Here is a 13,714-nt window from a genome sequence, read left to right on the forward strand (position 1 = left end):
TGAAAATTCTTTGAATTGTACGTCAGGACTTGTCCTGCTATGTTTTTTTTTATTTCGTCATGATTTTTGTTACGACCATATGACGTCACAGCCACTTTTTGTTCATTTGTTCATGCAATTTCAACTGAATTGCATGTGTGACGTCATTTTTCGCTCTTAGTGGAGCGAGTTTTTTTGTTCATGCGCGTGATTAAATTTTTGGTCACACTTGACTTACCTCACTCTCAAAAATGACTTCCTCAATTTGAAATTGACTTTTATTTACTTTAATTCAAAGAGATAAGGTCAAATGGGTGTGTGTCACTCTAAATGAAGGTTATTTGAGATCAGCTAATAGAGGCAGCAATAACTTATACATATTTTTAATCAAAATATAACCGATCAGCCTTCAATGAAAAGACGAATTTTTTTGGTCTGTCTTTTTTACTGTTTTTTTAAACTGCCGATCTACGAATCAATTGCGGCTATTTTCTGGCAATCTGCCAGCTATGTTTTCGTTTTTTATAAATCACCACTTTCACGTTTGACCTCTGACTTACCTCACTCGCTGTTTGAACTGAATGGAATTTAGAATTAATTCAGTAAATTTACGCATATGCAGCCCAGGTCAGAAAGCGAAAAAATAAAAACATTAATCCAAGAAAGCGCGAACACAGACTAAATGGTTTTCTCTTATTTTTCTCCAACTGTTTCAATCCCAACGGCGGTTAGTGGTGTCAATGGCTCATTTTTCGACATTCTGCCGGCTATTCGTGAATATAAACTCACGAATATTTAAATTGGTACATCAGAGGGATATTATTATTCAATATCGTATCATATCGATTGTTTGTCGAATAACGAAATTCACTATCAAAAACTACTCCGCAATTTATAAATACAATGCTGATTGAAGAAGAACAAAATTTAAGTTGAGTGCTGTTTCTTGAAATTGTAAATTTTCCAAGATAAAAGATTTAGCATATTCTCGTCTAATCTCCGATTATTCAAGTTCTTATTATTGAATGGTATTTGCTGTGAACTTGAAACTGATGGCTGCTTAACTATTATTACAAGAAGGTCGGTGATTTGGTGGCTATTGTCCCTTTTAGCAGGTTCGTGAGAATTTTTGAGATAACAAATGAAGCACGAAGAAATGAAGTCATCTATCTGTATATTAATTCTAACTCAAATGCTATGTGACCGTGTTTAAGCTCCAATCTTATTATGTTTCAACGGTCCTTGCAGTCTTGCGTAATACATGGGTTTCGCGACGTGCTATACCGCCATATTTAAATTCCTTTTCTGTACATTTTTTGCACACATTTTTTGCATACCAAAAACAAGCGAGTCAAAATAGCCATTGAGAGGCATGTGTTCGAGAACGATTTGATGCCGCAAATTGTTCCTATATTCTTGCCCCAAGAATCCGTAATTGTTTTTATCCACTCCTGTCTGTTTGTTATCCGTTCTTCTTTCCTTCTTCCTATCTTCTTTCCTTTTTCTTTCTTTCTTTCTTTCTTTCTTTCTTTCTTTCTTTCTTTCCTTTCCTTTCTTTCTTTCTTTCTTTCTTTCTTTCTTTCTTTCTTTCCTTTCTTTCTTTCTCTTTCTTTCTTTCTTTCTTTCTCTTTATTTCTTTCTTTTTCTTTCTTTCTTTCTTTCTTTCTTTTTCTTTCTTTCTTTCTTTCTTTCTTTCTTTCTTTATTTCTTTCTTTCTTTCTTTTTATTTTTCTTTCTTTCTTTCTCTCTTTCTCTTTCTTTCTCTTTGTTTCTTTTTCCTTCTTTCTTTCTTTCTTTCTTTCTTTCTTGCTGTCTTTCTTTCTTTCTGTTTTTCTTTCTTTGTTTCTCTCTTTCTTTCTTTCTTTCTTTCTTTCTTTCTTTTTTCTTTCTTTCTTTCTTTCTTTCTTTCTTTCTTTCGTTCTTTTTTCTTTCTTTCTTTCCTTTTTTGTTTCCTTCCCTCCTTTTTCCACTTTTTTTGTGGTTCACCTTTCTTTACGTTCTTTCACTGTTTTTCTTCCGTTTTTTCTTTCGTTCTCTCTTTCCTTCATTCGTTCACTCTTTCTTTTTCTCTTTTTTCAATTTTTTTCTTTGAGTCTTTCTTTCTCTTCTTTCCCCATCACGCAGCCTAGAGTTCTGCATGCATTTCTTTGCAGTTTATGTACGTTCTTTTGTTTGTAGATTTCTGTACTTATGCACGCATGATTGCAGGTGTGTATGTGCATGTGTCGTGTTTGTGTGTGTGTGTGTGTGTGTGTGTGTGTGTGTGTGTGTGTGTGTTTGTGCGAGTGCACTAGTAAGAAAAAGCGTTTGACCTTGAACTTCGATGCATCTTGGCGCGTGAGTTGTGTCATATGTAATCCAATGAGCTTGACCTTTTCCGTGACTTTCTTTTGACTTTCTTCTATTGAGCTAAATAGTTAGAGCTAAATATATTTTTAACTTGAGACCAATTTAAATTCAGTGCGTTATTAAAAATTGATTAGTGATGCCGTCTGCTTTTGCCTTGATGTTTTGTGTTACCAGCCTTTTTTGTTTTTTTTGGCACGTACATTCTTTAGGCATTAGTCTGGTGAAAAATTTGTAGCGTGATAGCCGAGAGGTAAGGTGTGTGGTTGACACGCCAATGATTGAGAGTTCAATCCACTGCCTCCATGAAGCTGTCTGTGTGAGGATGAGCTCTTACTTAATCATAGCTTCAGGTTGACCATAGCCTGACCAATGTTGGCTGCAATGATGGTACCACGTGAAAGTTTCAGACGCAAAAAAAGTGGCTATAGTCACCAAAAAAGAGCAGTGCTGCTCATGAAAGATCAGTCTGAAATGTGGGGAATAATAAGAAAAAGGGCAGCTGAAAACAGGCTACTGTAGGCCTAATGCTGTTCCGCTGCAATTATGCAGAAACCACAATTGTTAATTATTATTAAAAATATGAGCAAGGATGTTGGGTTTATGTGGACCGCTTTGCTCACAAAAAGAGCGAAACAGGTGTACGATCATTGCTCTCTGTGCTGTTTTCGTGAAACCAAACGTGAAAATCTATTTTGGGAATGTATTAAAGTAGAAAAAAGATGACTGCGTGGGTTTCAAAAAATAGGCCGGTAACGAGTTGAAATTCGTTGAAATTTTGTCAAATTTTGTTATTTTTTTGGCAAGAAAGCGGAAGCTTCTTAGGTGTTCTCAGAAAAAAGTTTTGCCTTATCTGATTCAAACAGCGCCTTTTTTGCCTAAGAATGCTCTGAAACTCGCTGAAATTTATCGCCAGAAGTTTCCATGTCAAGCGAGATAAAGTTTAAGCAAAAAAATTGTACAATTAAATATTTCAGAGGCATCGAGACAGCCGACCTGGATTTTTGCTATTGCTCAGCCTCAATCTGTCAATAATAATCTTCAGTAAATTGACAAAATTTCCGTTCATATAAAGCAACTCTATTACTTGAATATGTCCTCAAGACTGGAACAATTTTGAGAAAGAAGTTAGCTAACTTCATTTCTCTGTTGACTGCTTTTAAAAACATTGCCTCAGAATTCCCTGACAGAATCGATGTGTCTTCATAATTTTTTAATTTTGAGAAATTTTTAACTGAAATGCTCTCCATTGCATTAGAGAAGATAGCTCATAGGAGCTTCATCAAAAGGTGTTGGGTGGAGACTAAAAGTTCCGAATTTACTCAACCTAACTGCATTCACTCTCCAATAATTTTATTTCTACCAACCAGTCAATTCTTAGGGAGTTGTTCTATTTGAAGCCGTTGATTCACTCATCGGGGTCCTGAATTTTGATTGAAAGCTTTTACTGAATGAGCTCTATGACTGCTTGAGCTACTACGCGTTCGTAGTTTCGTTAAAATGTGTTCAATTTAATTCTTACTGAGTTACAGAACAGTGCCTGAAGAGCTTTAGCAGAGAGCATATAAAAAATTTCTAAAAATTTTTATGACCGGACTTCGGTTGTCTCTGATTTGCATTAGAACACATTACTGCAGAAATCCCGATCAATAGGACTGTCACCTCAATATCTAAAGAATTAAAGAACTTGCCTAAGTGATGTTCTCTCTCAACTGCATTAGAAAAGATCTTTCACTGAATTGGAAACATTGAGGAATTTGCTTTTTTCTGTTGAGTGCATCAGAGAACATCACTTGGGGTAATTCTGAGAGAAGGAGTGTCCTCGAAATTAAAGTTTTAAATAATCACTCAACTGCATTTATTAATTGCTCTCAAACGAAGTTTGTAGCAATTATATTAGTCCTGTCGGTCTTTTTTATGCGATTTTTCGCTTGACCGATTTTTCGTCTGACGGTTTTGACTTTCTTCCTCAAAAATGGGACAAACAGGTAGCGCCCAGCGGGCATTAAGTGCTCTTAGAACCTTTCATCTCTGTTTCAGCTCGAACTGTTTTGGAGACTTATAATTATGGCGTGAGGGGCGGTTCTTAGAGGTTGAAGTCACCTCCACTGTTGACCCCCCTCCCAGTATTGCCCCCGCCGCGCTGTTGCCCCCCTCCCCGCCCCACAGTTTCCCCTCCCCATCAACCCTCGGATCACGTTCGAACAACTGATCGCTAAAAACGCGCACTAATTTTCAATTTTTTTCAAGTTTTTTAAAAAATTTTTGTCATTTTTGAGTTTTTTCAGCTCTAGGTGTCAAGGAACCTCCTCTAGGGTTTTATAAAGGTTACTGCATAGTTTCTAGTGGTAGTGAAATGGTTTCAATGTTTAACATCACGAATTTTAGCAATTTTTTTGACAAAGCGTGCAAGTTTTTTCAATAAATTGACCTTGTTTTCATTATTCACGTCTTTCCCGACGCAGGGGCCAGAAAACCTCCCCAAGGCTTTGATAATAAGTTACTGAATATATTTTATTTGCCATGGAATAGTTTTCAACTTTTAATATCACGCAAGTTTTTTTCAAGTTTTTTGAAAATTTTTGTCATTTTTTAGATTTATCTAGCCTCAAGAGCCAAGGAGCCTCCTGTAGGATTTGATAATAGGTTACTGTTTAGTTTCTGATGGTAATGGAATGATTTTAACACTTTAACATGACGAACTTCATCATTTTTTAAAATAAAAATTGCTTTTTTAGTTTTTTGAAATTTGTTGTCGGTTTTTAGGTTTCTCCCGCCTGAAAAGCTGAGGAACATCGTCTTGGGTTTAACAATAGGTTACTGTTTAGTTTTTAAATGTAATGGATTGTTTTTAATTGCTCTTGAACGCAGTTCATAGCAATTATTGTAAACGTGTGTGTCTTTTTTTTATGCAAAATTTTCGCTTGACGGTTTTGACTTTTCGAGTGACTTTTACGCCCTTGACTTATTGCATTTCGCGTGATCTAAAATTCTCTCTCAATCACAGTTTCAAGCAGCTGAACTCAATTGGTGGCAATTTAATACTAAAAGTCAAATAAAAAGTGCGCCGAAACTGGTGTCATTTTTTTACTTTAAATCTTAATAGTGGTATATGTTAACCTCTAATATGGTTATTTGAAGCCCACTATAGAACTTCTTAGTCCCATTTAGGCTACCCCTCCCCCCCCGACTGAAGCAGGCTGCAATTGATTAGAGCTCCCACTAGTCGTTCAAGAGCAATTTTCCGACGTTTAGTCGGTTATGTTTCAAGATTGCAACACAAATTTTAGCATTTTTTTCAATTGTTTTTGGCATTTATTCTCCTTCCGGTTTTTAAGCCTAACAGGAAATCTCCGTTAGGGTTTGATAATAAGTTACTGGAAAGTGTTTTTTGGCCATGGATTGGTTTTCAACTATTATTCGCACAAATGTTAGCAGTTTTTTATACAATTTCAATTTTTTTCAAGTTTTGAAATTTTTTGTCCTTTTTTAGGTTTCTCCTGCCTCAAGAGCCACATAGCCTCCTCTAGAGTTTGATCATAGGTTACTGATGATGGTTTCTAGACGTACTGGAATGTTTTTCAAGATTTTAGTATCAGCATTTTTAAATTTTTTTTGAATCTTTTTGAATTTCGTATCATTTTTTTCCGCCACCAGGGTCCTAGGGAGCTCATCCAGGGTTTGATGCTAAGGTTTCGGATACTAGGTTTCTAATAAGCATTCTGGAGTTAATGGAATGGTTATCAATATTTTTAATGACTCTTGCGTTAGCAGTTTTTTGATAAAATTTAATTTTTCACATTTTTGGAAAATTATTATCATCTTCCAAGTTTATGGATATTTATGAGCCAGTGAAACTATTTAAAGCTAAAAATAGGGATACTAGATAGTCTCTTGTGACAACGAAAACTTTTTGAAGATTTTAATATCTGGAGTTTTAGCAAGATTTTGTTAAAATTCTCGATTGTTTTCAAAATTTTTGAATGTTTTTGTCCTTTTCTGAGTTCAACGATCATTGCTGGCCAACGAAGCTTTTCAAGTCTTGCAGATAGTTTACATGACATAACTCCAGAGACAAAAAATAGTTTTGAGCGTTTTTACTGTAAAATCTGGAAGCTTTTTTAAAATTTAGCAATTTTGCAAATTTTTAAAATATCAGTTTTTTATTTGATTTATTTACTAACAAGGCTAGAAAACTAAAAGTTGCAGAATCGAATCAAGCTAAAGCTAGTCTCATTAAACCGTGTTTAGCTACTGACGAACTCAACCGCTCTCCGGTTGTTTTGAGAGCAATTCGCCCGACGTTAGTCGGTTATGTTCTCTTAATTGCATTCGAAATTTTGCTTTGAAATTTTCTACTAGAAGACATGTGTCCTCATAATTTATAGAATTCCGAAATTTTTAAATGAAAGCCTCTCCGTTGCGTTCGAAAATATATCCTATAGGAGTTTCATTGGAAAGAGTTGGGCGTGCAGACTTAAAAGTTCCAAATTTGCTCAACCTAGCTGCATTTGCTCTCGAAGGTTAATATTTCTAACAGTTCTTCTTAAGCAAATCCATTATTTAAAGTAGTTGATGCGACCTTGAGTGTCCTTAATTTCTGATCGGAAGCGTTTTCTGAATGAGCTTAATGATTACTTGAGTTGTTTCTCCTTTTTTGTTGAAATTTGTGCAATTTTTTTCTTTGCCTTCTCGTGTCATGAAGTTTTGAAAATTTTTCTAACTTCACGTCTCCCTTTGCTACATTAGAAAAATTTGTTGCTCCTATTTTTTTCTTGATGATATCAGAGCACGAGGATTGCAAATGTTGTAAGAGAATGTGTGTCCTCAAGATTTGAATTTTTAATGAAATGCTTGGCTTCTTTTGTCTCTTGACTGCATCAGAAAACTTTGCCTAGGAATGCCCTAACAGAAGAGTAGTAGATGAAGCTGACTAGAACCTCAACGGGGGGACACTATGTATTAAGATAGGGAATGCAGAAATTGTACCCCTAGGGGGACACTTAGGGGGACATTTAATGCAATTCGCACTAAATGTCCCCCTAAGCGTCCCCCTAGGGGGACAATTTCTGCATTCCCTATCTTAATACATAGTGTCCCCCCGTTGAGGTTCTGCTCAGCTCCGAATTTTTTTTTTCGAAAAAATTCTATTTTACCTTTCGGCTGATTGTAACTTGGTTCAATTTGTTTACAAGCATGACCCAGTTTTTGTTACGACTAATTGTTTGCTGTGGCGTCTGTTTGTTTCTTTAGGACAGTGATATAAATTAAGCACTGCTATTGCTAGCATTGCGATTACATAATTTGTGTATGATAAAAGTATTCAGTTCTAGTTTTTCATATTTGAGAATTTAACGCTAATATGTGAAACATGTTTTGTGAATAAAAAAAGTCGGAAAAAATTTTTTCAAAAGTTGAAATATTTTATAGGGGATCCGAACTTGTAAAAATTTTTGAAAAATGGGGTCGAAAATATTTTTTTGCGTTCTTTTGGCTTTAATCAACGTAAAAATGTTTGAAGCATGTTTTGTGACTAAAAAAAGTTGTTGGAAAAATTTTTTTCAAATTTTGAAATTTTTGCCCTATAGGGGATCAGAACTTGTAAAAATTTTAGAAAAATGGGGTCGAAAAATTTTTTTGCGTTTTTTTTGCCTTTAATCAATGTAAAATTGTGTGAAACATGTTTTGTGACTAAAAAAGTTGTCGGAAAAAATTTTTTCAAATTTTGAAAATTTTACCCTATAGGGAGATCAGAACTTGTAAAAATTTTGAAAAATGGGGTTGAAAAATTTTTTTTGCGTTTTTTCGGCTTTAATCAATGTGAAATTGTGTGAAACATGTTTTTTGAGCAAAAAAAAATGTCGGAAAATTTTTTTTCAAAAATTGAAATTTTAACCCTATAGGAGGATCAGAACTTGTAAAAATTTTTGAAAAATGGGGTTGAAAAATTTTTTTGCGATTTTTCGGTTTGAACCAATGTAAATTTGTGTGAAGCATGTTCTTTGAGTAAGAAAAGTTGTCGGAAAAAAAATCAAAAATTTTTACCCTATATATACATACATACATACATACATACATACATACATACATACATACATACATGCATACATACATACATACATACATAAATACACACACACAAACACACACACACAAACACACACACATTCACACATGTACTTCAACCTTGGGCGGAAAAAGCAAACAATTTCTTGTACAAGTATGTACTCACTTGTGGTCATGCAAATTTATGTTCACAAATGAGTACATATTATAGACTAAAACAAAGATAATTCGACTCACCTGTTTGTGGATGTGTAAACTAATAAATGATATACTCGAGGATGGAGTAAGCAGAGAAAGGAAAGATCGTGTTCAAACATGTTCATTGTGAGAAACACTTAAGAGTTTGAGAAACAAAACCGACCAATCAGAACAGAGGATTTAGTTCAAGTTGATAGCCAATCATAATTGAATAAATAAAACTTTTTAGCTGCAAGACCATGCGTTCAGTATACACTTAGTAATGAATACAATTGGAATAGAAGACATAAAGTTGATTCACGAAAAAACTGTATCACTGAGAGGTAATCAAAATTTTAGTCACATATCACATCGTCAGTTATATTTTGTTGCAGCCTGCGCATTATTAGATCCAGAAATTGACGGAGAAATAGCACTTAAATTCAGACCCTATGGTGGTTTAATAGGAGCTGATGATTCACGACTAGATCCTTTACTGAAATATAGCAAAGTTTTACGACTTCGTGCGGCCTTACACGATGCAGCTGGATTCGTAAAAGATTGTAGGAACAAAGGTCCTGGATATGTATACGCTTTCCGTTATTCACCAATAAATAATTGTCTTTTTGGACATTTGACAGGAATACTGTTTGTGCTATCAGTGAAAATTTTCCATTCTCAATTATTCCGGGAGCTGGAATGCTAAAAAATTTTGGAAGCAAGTCCGCAAATACTGTTGTTCTCGATCTCGAAGGTTTCAAACTGAAGTCAATTGGATGCATTATCAAAGAACTCTGCTTGTGTTGCAGTTACTACGATGCAATATTTTTCAAACCTCCAGTTAGCTTTGCAGAATTACCGGCACACGATCAACAAACTGTTATTTGGTTGACACACAACCTGCACGGCCTCGATTGGGACGATGGCGATACACCTTACAGTGACCTGAAAGCAGTTTGCTTAAGTTTCAGTTTCCGATTTACCCGGAAAGTTTTTTTTGCAAAAGGCACCGAAAAGTGTGAGGTCCTCAGCAAGTTGGTACAGAAAAAATTTACAATCTAGAAGATTTAAATTGTCCCCGCATTTCAGAAATACTTCCAGAGGAAACAGTTGCTTCTTGCAGTCTACATTCCAATAATTTTACAGCAAACTGTCAAGTATTCAATCATTTTGCAGAACGTAAAGCCAGAATATTTTCACAGTGGACACAAAGTGATGCACAGAGAAGAGACGGCAACACTGACCACCTATCTGTCAGACAATTTGAAGATATTTATTTGCTTGACTCCTCTTGACGATCAGCCGATAGTAATATTCAATAGAGTTCAAGATCCCTGTGTACCAATACAGAACAATTATTCAGTTGATCAAAAGAAGCGAGAAAATTTTTTCAACAGCAGACCCGGCGTTGCACAACAACCCCGCTACAACCCGCTGTATAGCACAGCAGCAAAACGTTACTTCGCAACAATTACGCTATCTCCAGAAAAACTAGACAGCTTCAGAGCTTTCCTCCCTGTGATTGATAACTTCTATCATTTCCAATTGTATGTGAAAAATAAACAGAGAGCTCGCGAACTGCAGAATCAATTCAATTATGGCTACAAACAAAACAACCGAGAAGCCACCGCTGGCACCAAAAGAGCAGCGAATCCCTCGTTGGAAACAATGGGCGGACAGAAAAGTTCCTCCCTTTAGGTTGAAAAAATCACTACCGGAACGTGAGCTAACTCTGAAAGAGATGCCAAATGAGTTGCGAGTTTATGTGTTGGAGCATCCCGAAGTTGAGAAAGTCTTCAGTCAACCATCGTATAAAGAAAATGACTTATCAACTGTTTGTTATAAACTAGAAATAAAAAGTCACATAAAAGGTTTCAATTTGTTTGAATTCTGGTATATGAAACAGTTGCCCATTGAAAACAATGAATAATTTACATATCTGATATTTTGTATCGTTCTTGTTGCAATTAACTTATGAGGCAAAAAATTATTTCAAATGAATCAAAGAGACGAGGCTGATGCGGGTGTCAGCAATTTAGTGTTTGATGTAAACAACAAAGAGACCTCCATGGCGTTGCTGTTCCAACTCATCGGTGCCACGGTCTGAAGTAATACTTTTTGTTCAAGTCAGTATCATAGTTCTAATGATCATCCTTTGCTTCACTATGCTCTTTCTTTTGTCAGAAAGTTGTGAAGAAAAATCAATTTGGATTGCATTGTTGTCAAGCTTAGTTGGTTATATTTTACCAAATCCAAAACTATGAACAATGTGATTCTGACACATGACAGGATATTCATGTCAATTGTTGGACCCAGCGGTTCCGGTAAAACTGAGCTGAACAGTTTTTATCCGCGCTTTGAGAAAATTTATTACTTTTACAAGGAGTTCCAACCACTGTTCAGGGAAATGCGAGGTAGTATAGCACGCATTGAATTCATCAAATAATCAGGATTGGAGATAACGAAAAATCTTTCGAACTGTCTTCTTATATTTGACGACTCATGCGAGGAAATTTTTAATGACAAAGAGTTTGTAAAATAGCTACGTCTGGACGCCATCGTAAACTTCACGTTATATATGTGAAGCATAATTTGTTTCATCAAAGCAAATGGTCCAGAACCATTGATCTGAATACAACACACATAATAATATTCAAGTCGCTTCGTGACATTCAACAAATTGAATATCTTGGAAAACAGTTGAATTGTCTCCGACTGATAAAAGAAGCATACAAACTAGCAACTGCGGAGCCCTTTGGACATTTTATTATTGATCTCGATCCCAAAACCAGTCAGGGTTTACGATTTGCATCACAAATTATTGGACCTGATCCTTCAATTTTTTACATTCCTGCACAAGAAGCAGTCATTACACCAATCAGAAGAAAAGAGCAGCGAATCCCTCGTTGGAAACAACGGGCGGACAGAAAAGTTCCTCCCTTTAGGTTGAAAAAATCACTACCGGAACGTGAGCTAACTCTGAAAGAGATGCCAAATGAGTTGCGAGTTTATGTGTTGGAGCATCCCGAAGTTGAGAAAGTCTTCAGTCAACCATCGTATAAAGAAAATGACTCATCAACTGTTTGTTATAAACTAGAAATAAAAAGTCACATAAAAGGTTTCAATTTGTTTGAATTCTGGTATATGAAACAGTTGCCCATTGAAAACAATGAATAATTTACATATCTGATATTTTGTATCGTTCTTGTTGCAATTAACTTATGAGGCAAAAAATTATTTCAAATGAATCAAAGAGACGAGGCTGATGCGGGTGTCAGCAATTTAGTGTTTGATGTAAACAACAAAGAGACCTCCATGGCGTTGCTGTTCCAACTCATCGGTGCCACGGTCTGAAGTAATACTTTTTGTTCAAGTCAGTATCATAGTTCTAATGATCATCCTTTGCTTCACTATGCTCTTTCTTTTGTCAGAAAGTTGTGAAGAAAAATCAATTTGGATTGCATTGTTGTCAAGCTTAGTTGGTTATATTTTACCAAATCCAAAACTATGAACAATGTGATTCTGACACATGACAGGATATTCATGTCAATTGTTGGACCCAGCGGTTCCGGTAAAACTGAGCTGAACAGTTTTTATCCGCGCTTTGAGAAAATTTATTACTTTTACAAGGAGTTCCAACCACTGTTCAGGGAAATGCGAGGTAGTATAGCACGCATTGAATTCATCAAATATTCAGGATTGGAGATAACGAAAAATCTTTCGAACTGTCTTCTTATATTTGACGACTCATGCGAGGAAATTTTTAATGACAAAGAGTTTGTAAAATAGCTACGTCTGGACGCCATCGTAAACTTCACGTTATATATGTGAAGCATAATTTGTTTCATCAAAGCAAATGGTCCAGAACCATTGATCTGAATACAACACACATAATAATATTCAAGTCGCTTCGTGACATTCAACAAATTGAATATCTTGGAAAACAGTTGAATTGTCTCCGACTGATAAAAGAAGCATACAAACTAGCAACTGCGGAGCCCTTTGGACATTTTATTATTGATCTCGATCCCAAAACCAGTCAGGGTTTACGATTTGCATCACAAATTATTGGACCTGATCCTTCAATTTTTTACATTCCTGCACAAGAAGCAGTCATTACACCAATCAGAAGAAAAGAGCAGCGAATCCCTCGTTGGAAACAACGGGCGGACAGAAAAGTTCCTCCCTTTAGGTTGAAAAAATCACTACCGGAACGTGAGCTAACTCTGAAAGAGATGCCAAATGAGTTGCGAGTTTATGTGTTGGAGCATCCCGAAGTTGAGAAAGTCTTCAGTCAACCATCGTATAAAGAAAATGACTTATCAACTGTTTGTTATAAACTAGAAATAAAAAGTCACATAAAAGGTTTCAATTTGTTTGAATTCTGGTATATGAAACAGTTGCCCATTGAAAACAATGAATAATTTACATATCTGATATTTTGTATCGTTCTTGTTGCAATTAACTTATGAGGCAAAAAATTATTTCAAATGAATCAAAGAGACGAGGCTGATGCGGGTGTCAGCAATTTAGTGTTTGATGTAAACAACAAAGAGACCTCCATGGCGTTGCTGTTCCAACTCATCGGTGCCACGGTCTGAAGTAATACTTTTTGTTCAAGTCAGTATCATAGTTCTAATGATCATCCTTTGCTTCACTATGCTCTTTCTTTTGTCAGAAAGTTGTGAAGAAAAATCAATTTGGATTGCATTGTTGTCAAGCTTAGTTGGTTATATTTTACCAAATCCAAAACTATGAACAATGTGATTCTGACACATGACAGGATATTCATGTCAATTGTTGGACCCAGCGGTTCCGGTAAAACTGAGCTGAACAGTTTTTATCCGCGCTTTGAGAAAATTTATTACTTTTACAAGGAGTTCCAACCACTGTTCAGGGAAATGCGAGGTAGTATAGCACGCATTGAATTCATCAAATAATCAGGATTGGAGATAACGAAAAATCTTTCGAACTGTCTTCTTATATTTGACGACTCATGCGAGGAAATTTTTAATGACAAAGAGTTTGTAAAATAGCTACGTCTGGACGCCATCGTACACTTCACGTTATATATGTGAAGCATAATTTGTTTCATCAAAGCAAATGGTCCAGAACCATTGATCTGAATACAACACACATAATAATA

The 13,714-nt window shown here is 35.6% G+C and overlaps 1 protein-coding gene across 1 annotated transcript in view; it reads left to right on the forward strand.

The window, feature by feature from the left end:
* LOC142345787 (DIS3-like exonuclease 2) overlaps positions 1 to 13,714 on the forward strand; it is a 93,403-nt gene that overhangs the window by 14,960 nt on the left and 64,729 nt on the right. The gene's annotated exons all lie outside the window — the stretch shown is intronic.

Source organism: Convolutriloba macropyga, chromosome 9 (genome assembly GCF_964194025.1).
Source record: "Convolutriloba macropyga chromosome 9, txConMacr16.3, whole genome shotgun sequence".
Taxonomy (NCBI): Eukaryota; Metazoa; Xenacoelomorpha; order Acoela; family Convolutidae; genus Convolutriloba; species Convolutriloba macropyga.